This window comes from Hippocampus zosterae, chromosome 1 (genome assembly GCF_025434085.1).
Source record: "Hippocampus zosterae strain Florida chromosome 1, ASM2543408v3, whole genome shotgun sequence".
In the NCBI taxonomy this organism is placed as follows: domain Eukaryota; kingdom Metazoa; phylum Chordata; class Actinopteri; order Syngnathiformes; family Syngnathidae; genus Hippocampus; species Hippocampus zosterae.
Genome location: NC_067451.1, coordinates 17,105,495 through 17,121,168, shown reverse-complemented (window position 1 = coordinate 17,121,168; position 15,674 = coordinate 17,105,495). Strand labels below are relative to the sequence as shown.

The following is a 15,674-nucleotide window of genomic DNA, read 5'->3' as shown; positions in this document are numbered from 1 at the left end:
TGGCAGTAATTAAGTAGAATGAGCTAATCAAACCCGAGAAGGGGAAGCTAGAAGCTCTGCCTGAAGCTCTTATTTATTTGCTTCAACTGCCAAACGTGATTGCCACACTCTGACTGTAGACTTAGCATATTTGCATAATTTTTCTTAAGTTACAAATAATAATCCGCCACATTTTTGGTGAAAAACATGGGCAGGAAATGCCACTCTGGAACTTGAACTTATCTTAAAGAGAGCCTACTTTTTTAAATTGCCATTGGAATTTGTTAAAGAAACCCAGTTTCCTCCTCTAGCCAAATGTGTCCTCGATGCCTCTGGGTTAACATTGAGAATGTGTTGGGTGTCATCCTGATGTTTATTTTAATGAGGCGCAATGAGCTGCGTCCTTCTAATTAGTTCTTCCTTAACGTGAAAGGATGTCAATTGAGCTGTTGATCGATGGGGGTGGCGATACATCATTTCACTTAACTCCAGGGGGCTGGTAGTGTCTTTGGGTTTGACTCAGTTAGTGCTTCAACCTTTTGAAGTAACCAATTCAATTGTGTGGCTTTGTATGAGTTTATGGTGTGCAAAAGAGACGTGACCGTTACTGACAAAAATAAATAGCATGATTTTTTTGATCGATCGTAGGCTTTTTGTACAATTTCATGCATAAAATGTGTGGCCTGTGTTAGCTGCTGAAGCAGGCTGTTGTTGGAATTGAAAGTGAACAGGACAAAAAAATAAACAAACAAACAAAAAAGAGCAGGACTGAGGTAATTGCAATTGGCAAACTAAATTATCTTTGAGACTTTGAGGAATCTTACTGTTTTTCACTGCTTAAATGAGGTGCTGTTGTAATTGAAAGTAAAAAAACTAAAAAATCTAACACAGGTTCAACAAAACTATCTTCAAAAGCAAGTGACGCGGCATCATGTATCACAAGAATATAGCTCCCTAAAGTGGCTGCTGTAATAACTGATGGTAAACCGGACAAAGCGAACAATATGTGAACAAAACATCAGTGATGTCCTCACTGATAAAAGATCAGTGAGGAATAGTGTCACAGGAATCTTCTTTTATCCACTTAAAGGGGCTGCTGAAAGTGTTTAGGGCACAGCACACAATTAAAAGTAAACGGGACAAAGGTAACACTATAAATAAACCGGTCTTTGCTGACAATCAGATGAATGATGACACATACAGTAACTCAAGAATATTGCTGCTTTCATCCACCTAAAAGGGCTGCTGGAGAGACAGAAAAAGAACACAACAATGCTGACGGGATTGATAAAATAAAACAAAATAGTCTTTGATAACAAGATGAGTGACAATAGGTGTCATATCGCAGGAATCAGGTTTTATTTTTTATTTTTTTTACCAATTTTTAGCTGCAGTACAAACCAATAGAAAACACGATAAAGCTAACAGAGAATCAAAATTCTGGACTACTGATGACATGTTTCATGTCACGTGTACCTTGGCACTTGTAACTGCTTAAAATTGGCTGGTATAGAAATTGACAAGTCAACAGCACAATGTAACAGCAAACAGTAAGTGCGTTTTATGCAAAGGTAATGAGCCAAAGAGGTTTGATTTCATTAATTCATTCATCTTCCGAGCCGCTTGATCCTCACTAGGGTCGTGGGGGGTGCTGGAGCCTATCCCAGCTGTCTTCGGGCATTAGGCGGGGGACACCCTGAATTGGTTGCCAGCCAATCGCAGGGCACACAGAAACGAACAACCATTCGCACTAACACCTATGGACAATTTAGAGTGTTCAATCAGCCTGCCACACATGTTTTTGGAATGTGGGAGTAAATCGGAGTACCCGGAGAAAACCCACACAGGCCCGTGCCGCCCTAGGTTTGATTAATATTCTGTTTATTTGATGATCAGCAGCTATTTAAGTCAAGTCAACAGTATTTATAGAGCACTTTCAAACAGCCATCGCAGCATACAAAGTGCTGTACATGGAGCAATTTAACATGCACAATAAACAGTAAGACAAATCGGTAATAAAGACGGTAGAAAGCAACAAACAGTAAAACAAAGAACAAATCTAAGTCATGCTGAGTCGAATGCCAAAGAATACAAGTGAGTTTTGAGGAGGGTTTTGAAGATGGGCAGCGAGGAGGCTTGCTGAATGTTCAGTGTTCCAGAGAGAGGGACCAGCAACAGAAAAGGCTCGATCCCCTCTGAGGCTCAGTTTAGTTCTCGGTACTTCTAATAACGTCTGGTCCGCAGACCTGAGGCGCGGTGTGTAGGGGCCGATGAGCTCAGAGAGGTAAGGTGATGCGAGATTATTCAGAGATTTGAAAACAAATAAGAGGATCTTGAAAATAACTCTAAAACGTATGGGGAGCGAGTGAAGGGATGCCAGAGTAGGAGTTGCGTGCTCCCGCTTACGAGTACCAGTCAAGAGGCGAGCAGCGGCATTTTGGACCAGCTGAAGGCGCTTAATGGAGGACTGGCTGACTCCAAAGTAAAGGGCATTGCAGTAATGGAGCTGGGATGTGACAAAGGCATGAATTACTGTCTCAAAGTGTTCATGTGAGAGGAGAGGTTTTATTTTGGCCAGCTGTCTAAGGTGAAAGAAGCTGGATTTAACAACGGCACCATTTAAAAAAACAACAACAAAAAAAACAGAGGCACCATGTTCTATTAGGACCCTTTCCACAACAAACAAGTACAGCAACACTTCGGCCGACGAGCTGTGGTGATCAGGTCCGTGTACAGCTAGCTGTGGGTCAGCAGCATCTTCCACCCTCCTTTTCTGCTCCCTGAAGATTAATAATAACACGAGGTTGGGATTCCTTCAATCAAGGTATTACCATTGAATAAATGAATGCTTCGCATATTTACATTTGAATGGAGCACTTTTGCAGTTACATGCTTGTACTTAAACAAGGGTTACTGTTACTATTCCTACTATCAGCATAACCACAATTTTTGATTCAATTAAGTGAATGGGGCGCTGGGGGCGGCACTCTTATACATCGGCAACATTTTGCATGGAAGCGGTGTTGGCAATTTCTGCAGCACATTTAGGCGGTGCAGCGCACTGAAATTCCAGAGACACTTCAGACTGATCTTATCTAAGATTCTTTCTGGTTGACTTTCAGTTTCAATGGAACCTTATTTAGGCAGCAAAAAAAAAAATGTCCTGTGATATGATAGGCATCATTACTTTTCTCATCAAGACTGCTTTCTTTGTTAACTTTGTCCAGTCAACTTTTAATTTCAACAGCTGTCCATTTGGGCAGCCCCTCCAAAAGAATGCAAGCTTTTCTGTGAGGATATTCGATATGAGTGCTGACTGATCTTATCAAAAGCTGTTTTCTTCACCCATTGCTGTTAGAATTCGTCTTGTCCTCTTTCAATTTCACCGCAGCATCTTTAAGCAACTAAAAGCGTTCGGATCCCTGTGACAATGTGCATGCGGTCACCAACCTTGTTCTCGACTGTTTGGCTCGCCTGTGTTTCTTTCGGTTGACTTTACATTTTCACAGCATCCCATAGACGCAGCTAGAAGTACTAAGATATGTGTTCAATTATAAACATGAGTACATCTTACTTCCTTGCCAGGATCATTTTGTTTCACCATTGTTTGCTTTGTCCCATTCAACTACTATCATCCATTAATTAATACTGTTGTGCTTACCCATTTTAGCACTGCCCATGTTTAATTTTTAAAATGGCCCATTTCAGCAGCACAAAGCAATAAGAATATGCATCCTCTTTTCTTACTCACTGTGTTTAGCTTTGTCCTGTTCACTCTCAACTCCTACCGCTGCCTGTTTTGGTAGCTAAAAGCTATACTACTGCATTTCCTGCAAAGTGTTTTCATTTATTCTATTTTGTTCAGCCATTGCTGTTTGCTTTGTCCTCTTCACTTTCGAAAGCAGTTCATTTCGGCATCCCAAAAAACAAAACAAAAATAGCATGGAGGCTTTTCTGTAAATCTGTCTATACAGATATACCGTTTTGGAGAAATTGTAACACTTTTAATGGTGCCTTTTGGTCATGAAAATACGGTAAACAAACCCTTATCTATAAAAAGAAGTACACGCCCAAGAAGGTTTCCGTGCGAGTTGGACATGCATATTCATTAAACCTTCATTGAAATGTGCACCGTACTGATGAGTGCATGGTGTTGGACAAGCTGTGGCACCCGGTGGCACCATGCTGCCGACAACACGGGGCCAGCCGGGCCCGTTGACTTGATGACTGGCAACTGAATGTCGCTGTGTGATTAACCTCTGCGCTTGAATGCTTCGACGGAGGCGAATCTGGCGGATGGAATCGACGCCGTGATTGTTGTATGTGTTTTGGGTCCGAAAATACGCGACACACATCAGCTTTGCAGAACCAGCGCAAATGTGCCAATGCCTCAATTACGATCAGAGGCAGTGATTTTCTCCCGTTTAATTTTTTTACTGGCATTTTAGCTGTTTTTAGATGGCTGAAGCGGAGAATGGCTGGCAGCCACTACAGTACAGACATTATTCTTTTAGAGTTCACCAAGAGTTCACCACCCGACAATAAAAACTCTGACCCTACTGAAGCAGGAAATTCACATACCAAAAAACATGGACTTCGAATCCTTTGATGACCCTTCCAACCCTTTGATGACTTCCAACCCTACTGACCACCAGCACCACCACCTACTGACCACTGACCACCAGCCAGCCGGCAAGCGTGAGGGAGCGTGAGGGAAAAAACAGCTTTTTCCCAGTAATCCTGAAACCTAGCAGAATAACAGTTGACACAGCCACATTAATAGATAACATATTTATAAATAAGATTGATCATAAAATGGAAAGTGGACTTCTCACTAATGACATAAGTGACCACCTACCTGTTTTTGCAGTTTTTCATAATTATTTCGATAGAAAAGCTAAATCAACAACTCGTATAACAGAAATAAGACTAAGAACCCAACGTTCCAACGATGCCTTTAAGCAAGACCTAGAAAAACAAAACTTGACCGAGGTCTACTCAAACGAAGACCCAAATACAGCGTTTGAAGTATTTCAGTCTACCATAATCTCCTTATATGATAAACATTTTCCAATAAGGGCGGCCCGGTAGTCCAGTGGTTAGCACGTCGGCTTCACAGTGCAGAGGTACCGGGTTTGATTCCAGCTCCGGCCTCCCTGTGTGGAGTTTGCATGTTCTCCCCGGGCTTGCGTGGGTTTTCTCCGGGTGCTCCGGTTTCCTCCCACATTCCAAAAATATGCATGGCAGGCTGTTTGAACACTCTCTAAATTGTCCCTAGGTGTGAGTGAGAGTGCGAATGGTTGTTCGTTTCTGTGTGCCCTGCGATTGGCTGGCAACCGATTCAGGGTGTCCCCCGCCTTCTGCCCGGAGACAGCTGGGATAGGCTCCAGCACCCCCCGCGACCCTAGTGAGGATCAAGCGGTTAGGAAGACGAACGAACGAAACGAATTTTCCATTAACTAAAATCTCCAAAAAGTATAAAGACCCAAGTAAGCCATGGATAACGAAAGGCATAGAAAACGCATGTAAAAAGAAAAACAATTTATATAAATCCATCCATACATCCATCATCTACCGCTAATCCGGGGCCGGGTCGCGGGGGAAACAGCTTTAGCAGGTAATCCCTCTCTTTTTATATATTATATCATTTATATAAATTGTGTTTAAAATTCAGAACTGAAGAAGCAGAAAAAAAATACAAGACCTATAAAAATAAACTAGTAAATATTATAAGAACCAGTAAAAGAGATCATTATAATGCACTATTAGAGCAGAATAAAGGTAACACACAAGAAATATGGAAAATACTTAACCAAGTAATCAGAAATAGTCCTAAAAAATGGATTATCCAGAGTATTTTATCAAAGGCAAAAATACTATTTTGGAAAAAACTGCAGAAATAGCAACTGAATTTAATGAGTATTTTGTCAACATCGGCAGTAACCTAGCAAAACAAATTCCTGATCCAACAAACTTGTTTGAAATAGATAGATATGTGGAAAAAAAATCCTCCACGATGTTCCTTACTGCAGTAAAACAAGAAGAAGTATCAAATATTATAAAAACTTTTAAAAATAAAAATTCAACTGATTGTTTTAATATACATATGAAAATAATCAAGCAGATTATCGAATATGTAGTGCGACTTTGTGTCATTCAAAGCTGGTATCTTTCCATCAAAAATGAAAATTGCTAAAGTTATTCCAATCTATAAAAGTGGAGAAAGACATCTGTTTACAAATTATAGACCAATATCACTACTACCACAATTTTCAAAAATATTCGAAAAACTATTTTCTCACAGACTTGATAGCTTTATACAAAAGCATGCGCTGTTAAGTGAGAATCAATATGGCTTCAGGGAAAAACGGACCACCTCAATGGGAGTTTGTGGAACCAATAGCCACTAATATAGACAACAAAGAATTTACTGTTGGGGTTTTCCTAGATCTAAAAAAAGCTTTTGACACAATAGATCACAGTATATTATTGAAAAAAGATATGGCATTAGAAAGAAAGATATGGCATTAGAATTTATCCATTTATAAGCTACACCAGCTTATAAATAAATGGATAAAAAGTTATCTAGAAAACAGATATCAGTAAGTGCAACTCAACAATAAAAAAACGAATCAACTGAAAATCACTCACGGAGTTCCTCAGGGGTCAGTGCTTGGTCCAAAACTATTCATCTTATATATAAATTATATCTGCAAGGTCTCAAAACTATTTAAATGTGTCCTATTTGCTGATGATACAACTTTCTACTGTTCTGGAATAAATCTGAAACAGCTCCTGACAACCGTAGAAAACGAATTAAACAAATTAAAAAACTGGTTCGACAGAAATAAATTGTAACTTAACCTGAAAAAATCGAAGTTAATTGTTTTTGGCACAAGACCAATCAAACACCAAGCTAAAACTATGGTAAACTCAATTGAAATAGAGAGAGCGTATGAAACCAAGTTTCTCGGATTAGTAATAGACTCAAAACTATGTTGGAAACCACATATAGATAACGTAAAAAGAAAAATAGCCAGGACCGTAGGGATCCTCTACAAAACCAAGGAAGTGCTAAATAAGAGATCTTTGTACACATTATACACTTCATTATTATTACCATATATGACCTACTGTGTGGAAATATGGGGAAATGCCTGCAAAACAAACACACTCCCTATTCTCAAACTACAAAAAAAGCAATTAGAATTATTAATAGATCAAAATATACGGAACCCACAAATCCACTATTTATCAAATTAAATACGCTGAAATTTTATGACCTGGTTGACTTTAAAATCGCCCAATTAATGTACAAAGCACACAATAACCTGCTCTGCCAAAACATTCAGATGTTTTTCGAAATTCGAGAAAGCAACTATGAATTAAGAGGTACCAACTTATTCAAAAAACTCAAAACAAGAACAAACATCAAGCAAAGAAGTGTATCTAGCAAAGGTGTTAATCTGTGGAATAATCTCGAAACGGACCTAAAAATGAGTAAATCGCTTGCTGAGTTCAAAAACAAATTCAAAAAAATAGTACAAACAACCTACATCAATCAGAGTTAAAAAGTTCTAAACATTAAATATAATGATAAATCAGAACTAAGTTGATAAATAGAGAAAGGTATTGAAATATCCAAGAGAAAATTGACACAAGAGTGCCAGGGTGAGGATGTATATAATCCCGATATAAACCAAAAGTTGTAAAAATATCACGGTTAAGGGTAAAGTATAATGGAGACTTCTTCTTACTTTTTCTTTTCTGATTGATATAAAAATGATTTAGTAGATATAAACACATAACGGGGTACGACTAGATACGTTTTTTACTTCATCCTACTCCCTTGAACATAATAACTAATAATAATAAATAAAGACTGATTTCTTTCTTTTTACTTTTTTATCTACCTTATTTTCTGTCAAATTATTACTGTATATGTTTTATGTTCAATAAACAAACAAACAAACAAAAAAAGAGGATTGGACTCTTCCTTTGAATCCTTTACTTGGGCCTTAAACTGGACAATGATTTCAAACTCGATCGGCAAATTGGTGCCATTGTTAAATCAAGCTTCTTTCACCTTAGACAGCTAGCCAAAATAAAACCTCTCCTCTCACATGAACACTTTGAGACAGTAATTCCTGCCTTTGTCACATCCCGGCTGGATTACTGCAATGCCTTGTACTTTGGAGTCAGCCAGTCCTCCATTAAGCGCCTTCAGCTGGTCCAGAATGCCGCTGCTCGCCTCTTAACTGGTACTCGTAAGAGGGAGCACATAACTCCTTCTCTGGCATCCCTTCACTGGCTCCCCATTCATTTTAGAGTTATTTTCAAGATCCTCCTCTTTGTTTTCAAATCTCTGAATAATCTCGCGCCACCTTACCTCTCTGAGCTCATCCGCCCCTACACACCTGCCCGGCGCCTCAGGTCTGTGGACCAGACTTTGTTAGAAGTACCAAGAACTAAACTGAGGCTCGGAGGGGATCGAGCCTTTTCTGTTGCTGGTCCCTCTCTCTGGAATGACCTCCCACTGAACATTCGGCAAGCCTCCTCGCTGCCCATCTTTAAAGCCCTCCTCAAAACTCACTTGTATTCTTTGGCGTTCGACTCAGCATGACTTAGATTTGTTCTTGATTTTACTGCTTGGTGCTTTCCACCGCCTTTATTACCGATTCGTCTTACTGTTTATTGTGTATGTTAAATTGCTCCATGTACAGCACTTTGTATGCAGCAATGGCTGTTTGAAAGTGCTCTATAAATACTGTTGACTTGACTTGACTTGACTTTAACTGCTTGGGAGAATACTGTGTGTTTTCCGACCTTGGAAAAAATACAATTATGAGTCAGGACATCCTTGGCACGACAAAGTAAATTGGTGTTGATAAAGAAATTAGCAGTAATGACAAAATTAAATAGAGTTATTTATTTATTTATTTATTTATTTATTTATTTATTTATTGCCCATTGTTTTGCTTGAATTCAATGAACATTGTTCAGCTCCTTCTCCCGTCCATGCCTTTGCCACTTTGAGGCAGTATCCATCCATGTTCCAAACTGCTTATCTTCACCAGGGTCGTGAGTGTGCTTGAGCCTATCCCAGCTCTTTTCAAGCAGTCGATGAGGCCAGTCAAAACTTCTTTTTAAGCCACAGTGATGTTCATTTTTGACATAGTGTAAAGAATATATATTACCCATGTTTGTTGGTAGTTTTGGAATTTTTTTTTTAGGTTTAGTTGTGTATGTATTTCCATGTGTGCTTGTGTAGTTGTTTGCATTTGTGTGGTCGAGTTGTGTATTTTGATTGTGGTGTCTTTGTGTTGCATTTTTGGAGAGTGTTTGAATGTGTTTTCATAGTTGTGTGTGTATTTGTGTGTTGGTGGCTGTGTTTCTTTGTGGTTTATTTTTTTACTGTGTGGTTGTGCCTTATAGTTGTGTGTATGCATGTGAACATGTTTTTTTGTTTAGTTTCTACGTGGTTGGTTTGTATACAGATTGTCATGTGTGTTTGGTGTGAGTGTTGTACTGAATTTTTTGTGCTTGTCGTACATTATTTAGTGTTTCTATTTTGTGTGTGTGTGCATGCTTGCATGCATGCTCGCTCGCTCGCACATGTGTGTGTACGACAGTGTTGTGTCCAAGGCCAAAGACTTGACTACAAGGCCAAGGCCAAGGACTTGGAAATTTTTCCGGGGCAAGGCCAAGGCCAAGGACTTGAGAAATTTTCCAAGGCGAAGGCCAACGACCAAGGACTTGCCTCCGAGGCCGAGGCCAAGGACCAAGGATTGATTTTGAAACTGAGGCCTAGCCGAGGACATGTATGAAACAATGCTATCATACCACTTGGCAGGTCCTCAAGATTTGCAACACCCCTCCATCATAACCCTTTGCACTCCTTAACGCTTGAATGAAGTGTTTTTATTCAAAGAGTAGAACAGTCAGGGTACGTGTTATTTATACTGAGAAAAACAAAAATAAAAGCATGTGATATCCATTTATGAATCAATGTTTTAGTGCAGTAGTTTCTTAATATGAAGTAAATCAACACTCAACAGGCATGACATGGCACGGAACACAAGTTGAGAAATGACTTCGCATAGAAGTCAATCACTGAGTTCAGAAAAAGCGGTAATCTCTCAGTGATAATTTTACAGTTTGTCGGCAGCAAGTCCCAGGGACTCGCTGATCAGGAAAAGTATGAGTGCTATTATGGATTGAGAGAGTCCCAAATTTCGAATTCTGAAAGGGTCTACTTATTCAATTGCATATGATAATAACACAAACAACAACATATAAATACAATGATAAACAAATGCTGCAAACATTTAAATAATTCAGTAGCAGGCCTGAGGATTTCGGAAATTAATGGTAACTGTTTTTCGGTTCCGTCGGATTACCCAATGGGAAACCACGATACAAATGCTGGGGTCTGTAAACTTTCATTATGGGAACCCATTTTTCTATTTTGACTGATATTGACAATCAAGAATTCCGACACTCAAAAGTATAATGTTTCAAGGGTGAATGTTTGAAAACTATGCATTAACAATGAACATTACATCAGCAGTACTTGTGTACTCCAGTTCTATTCCAAAAAATAAATGGATCAAAAGCTGGTGTACTCATGTGGCATCATCAGAGTATTTTTTCTAATCTCACACTGCAAAGATTAATTCACTGGTAATCATTAATACAGGTAAGTATTGATGTGGCTTGACATCCTCTTCCCAAGACGATGCATGTGTAATCTATTATCAATTTGACAAAAGAATTTAACACACGTCATCATGAGTTCAACCAACAGTTAACATTAGCATTACTACACCTTGTGACAAATGTTTTATTCATAAAGTTACCATGCTACAACCAGTAAATTACAGAATAACCAATACTGTTTCATAATATTTTTCACAGCGATTAGCCTACAAATCTAAATGACCAATTTGCCTCGTCGTATTTCGCTCTCGCGTTCTGTCCATACATCACAGATGAGTTTAGTGATATGCCTTTTGGACGATTCATACGAAAAATCAGACAAGCACTCCCATTTCTTAAATATCGTAATTAGTAGTGAGTTTTTTTGGCCGCCATCTCAAACTTTCATCCGCGCGATTCCTCAGTTTGCGGACTAAAATAACAACCCGCATGCGCACATAACGTAATCTGTTGTGCCCCCCCCCCCCACCCCCAACACTGAAAACAAAACAAAACGAAAGTAAACTAGAAGAAACACACTCACACACCACACCACATCACAAACACACATACAGGCGCAGTGAAATCGGGTTGATCACACAGTCAACTCAAGTCAACTTTTATAGTTAAACAATTTTTCGGTACCATGAAAATGACTCCACAAAACGACACGCTACCGGTAACGATTGTTACTGTGAAATCCTCAGGCTTGCCGTAGTTTTTTAGTTTGTTTGTTTTTTTTTTGACTGAGAAATTTCCTTGCGTCCCAAAAACGCACATTGTTTGGAATTGTGCGTTCCGTGGGAAAATTATGCGTCTCGGACGCGGGACGCAGAGGTAACGAGATGGCTGAATCTCTAAACATTCTCTGAGTACAACTATTATTACCATGACCACTAATACTACATTAATTAATGCCTTCAACATTACAATAATAATAAATAATTAAATCAACCATGATTTTAAACTATGTATTATCAATATGCATTATTCCAAACATGAGAAAGCAATCAGCAAACATAACTGGAATCAGGCAAAAGGACTCCCAATCCCAACGGCCAAACCCAAAAGTGAAATGCCGACATTATTGACTCCAGCTGTAACGCAAATTACTTGGTTCAAACAAACATTGTAGTGCAACCGCACAAACGTGACGGCTGTGCAAAAATGTCTAAATAAAAGACACCACTGTTACAGAAAGGCTTTACACGCTATTTAAACTGCCGATCGCAAATGGAACGAACCGTGATTGAAACTAACTGTGATGCCGCTCTTTACACGTTGCGCTGTCCCCTGTCAATGGCAGACCCGCCCCTCTTAAAGCGACAGAGTTAATCCACCAATATGGGTTTCGTTCGATGGAATTTATTAGATTCCTTCGTGATTTTAGCGGTCCTTGGACTAGGGATTCGAGGCTCTGATCCTTCCATGTGTCCGAGGACAGGCAATCCAAGGCCAAGGCCAAAGACTTGACTCCAAGGCCAAGGACCAAGGACCTGACTCCGAGGCCAAGGCCAATGACCAAGGACCGCCCCTCGGTCCTCGAAGCCAAGGCCCGGCTCGAGGAACACATCTCTGGTGTATGAGTGTTGTGTGAGAAGTTCAACATTCTAAGTCTCAACTTTTACATTACATTGTAAAGTAATTAAACAATAAAGAGTAAAAATCCAGAAAATTCGACACCACATTTCATCCAATGTGATTGTTAGTGTGAGGTCTGTGTTTGGTTAGATGCAGTAATTGCGTGACTTTTGCTGTGCTATTTATTCACAGCAGGAAAATAGAGAGGCTTGTTGTCACATGGCTTCCATGCATGACAAATAGGGTGCAGTCTTGTACTCTGTACAAACAAATGAATGTAGCTTGCATAGCTTCGATGGGATGTCGCGTGGTGGGTAGGAGGCAAAGGGGAGGGGAGTCTTTCCTGGAGACATCACATCTAATTGAGCTTCACGTCTTTGAGTCACACTTCTGGGCAGGTTATCTGTGAAACAGTGGGGATTTAGGATACACTCAAGATGCTTTGTTACTCTGAGATACAATGCAAGATCTGGTGAAAAGGGAGGTTTGGTACCCCCATTATTTGGCTTGGTGGCAGGTATTCCAGTTTCCCTTCAGCCTTCAGCCCACTGAGTGTTTACAAGTGTTTGCGAAAACAGCAGATTTGGATTTTTTTTTTGTGTCAAAGTCACAGACATTCACCAGATGTTCAGCACCAATTTTGATGGTTGCAAACGATGTTTTTTGTCGCCTACAAATTCCTTCTGTCAGCAAAATCAATTTTAAATTAAATTAAATTAGTTTTATTCTGTGAATCAACAACAACATAACTCCCAAATTCAAACATAAATATCATCAACTGGTTCTCAAACATTTTATACCAAGTTCAGCCTAAAAAATTGCTTGGCTCTCAAAATAGGCCAACCGCAATCATGACCAAAACAGGGGTGTCATTTTCGTAGTTACGGTTTTCCCTGGAGGTCCGTTATGACTGTGAATCTGTATACTACATTGTATTATCACATACTGTATGCACAACACATTGATGGATAACTGGTTTCAAAATCAGGAATCAGTAAATAATTGTTTGTTGTTTGTTTGTTGTTCAGATGTATTTTAATCTCTTCTAAAAGCAGGGATTATGAACAAAAAATACTTGCAATATCTATAATATCACTGTTTTTAGAAATTAAGGTAATTTGCAAGAATCATGTACTCCACATACATTATTTACCATTGTGGGCCACAGGAAATGATGATGTTGGCCGGATCTGGTCCCCCAGGGCTTGAGTTGGACACCTGTCAACTAAACTGTACTTTCAGCAGTGATTAATTTGCAAGCACATACGACTAGTACCCCACTTTGAGAATCAGCCTGATTTTAAGTAGGCCGGTACACAGTGGTACAGTGTACCAGAGTTTCTCAATTTTGCAGAGAATGTATTGAATAATTTTAGTATAGTTGGCAACTCATTTAAATGGCGCCCTTTGAAGCCATTAAGCTTGAAGCATGCCTCGTGGATGAGTGTGAATGTGTGAGAAAGTGCTGAAGTGAGAGGGAACTATGATGAAGATCGGGAGGAGCGAGGGAAGGAAAGGTGCAGGGAGGAGGAGGAGGAGGAGGAGGAGGAGGCGTGTGGGAGGACGGAGAGAGAAAGCGAGAGAGAGAGTGAGTCTCTCAATTCCGCTGCTGGCTCAGCTTCCATCCTGCATGAGACGATGTTCCGGAGAGCAGGTGGCGCCTAGTGGAGGAGACGTGCGAGCGGCCAAAATCAATCGACGATGGGAGGACACCCGACCGAGAGGAATAGTCTGCCGTTCCTTCCTCTTGTCTGGGCTTGAGCTGCTTGAAAGTTTCCACTCCTGTGCACCACCACTACCCTGTGCAGTTTTTTTCTCTTTCTTCTTTTTTTCGCCTTCTTTGCCAGAGCCGCGACGAAGGCGACGAGGAGCCCTTGTGGAGATGTTCACCGTCCAGGTGGAGGAATTATAGACGGACACATTCCTCACAATCCTGCCTTTCACACGGATTAGGCGTGTGTCGCGCCAATCACATTCAAATCGGATTCTGATTGAGTCGGGGTGAGAGAGACTTGGGGGAGGATCATTTTCCCCTGCTGTTGCGAGGTAAGCATTAAACGCATCATTTGCGCAAAGTTAAAATACGTTGACATCCGAATGTCTGCTTAGCTCCCCACTCATCCATTTTGGGAGGTGACTTATCTGCATACTTGTGCACGTATAATTGGGTGATTGGTATAATTGAGTTTGAACCAAAGCGCATGGAATTGCCATCCACCACCACCCCCTAATGAGATGGTGCATGCATGTTCAAGCCCACCATCACAGACTACTCATTGTGACTTGCTTTCATGTCTCCACTTTCAGGCTTCTGCCGTTGCTGCCCCTTTTTTGAATGTTGTTTGACCCCCTTAAAAAGTTAAACGCTTCATATCTGTTTCCGTCACCACCAGACAAGCAGGTGAAGGGTAAAAAAAAAAAAATCGGACCCCCCCCTCTAAAATATTCATGTGGATCCTGTTGAGGTGGGTGAACTCTTGTGAAATATTTAAAAAGACGGGATACTAACCTACCCAGTAACTATTGAATGTGCCCTTTTGTGGTAGAACGTGTAGCAAAAAAAGGTGTATAAGAAGTATTTCCCCTGTGCAGTGGATGCTGAGAAGTTGGTGACAAGCCGATAGGTGGCTCAAGTGACCACTGCAAAGCAGTCCGACTGCATAGATGCACTCAAATGTTCTATTCGCATAGCCCACGTATCTGGCCATATTCGAGTGGAGGGCGAGTTTGGTGTAACTGGTGTCTGCGTGGGTGAGAGGCTGATCCCCCTACCCCTCTGCTTTTAATGTTTTATTGAGTACTCTGGTGCAATTAAATCCACACACACAAAATGTGTTATATGTATTTCATTACAGAGATAAGACTGAATTTGTGTGTGTGTGCGTGTGTTTATCCTCAATACCCACGGACAAAAGGCGGCCATTTTTCAGATTTATTTATTTTTTTTTGTAGAAGATAATTATGTAGCCACTGACTCACTGGATGGACGGATGGGTATGGGTCCGTGCATTATTCACGCTGTTGACGGCATCTTTTCATGCACATTGAATGACAGGATTTATTTTGTGTTTTACTTGTGATGAATCTTGCCATGGCGGCAGATAAAATGTTGTTTTATAGGTGTCCCTTAGGGTACGGTCTCCAGGGGTGTCCCAAATTGTGGGGTACCCTCAGAGGTGTGTGAGATTAAAAAATGTAATGTTGGTCTATAACCAGTCCCTGTGGGGTTTTGTGATATTGCAGTCACTGGTAAAGAAGGATACACCCACACAGTATTTTGAACACTACGTACCGAGTAATGTTACTCATGACGTGAGCTTCTTCTGCATCACCACAAGGTATCTTGAATTTGAAGACATTGACATGACACCTCAAGACGTATCAAGACTTTCTGGGGTAAGATGCGCTCGCTAATG

The 15,674-nt window shown here is 40.3% G+C and overlaps 1 protein-coding gene across 1 annotated transcript in view; it reads left to right on the top strand.

Moving 5' to 3' along the window:
- The first annotated feature begins 13,823 nt into the window (after positions 1–13,823).
- lingo2 (leucine rich repeat and Ig domain containing 2) overlaps positions 13,824–15,674 on the top strand; it is a 210,572-nt gene continuing 208,721 nt past the window's right edge. The window contains exon 1 of the mRNA XM_052064755.1: positions 13,824–14,304. The gene's annotated coding sequence lies outside the window, so the exon portion shown is untranslated. The remainder of the gene's footprint in view (positions 14,305–15,674) is intronic.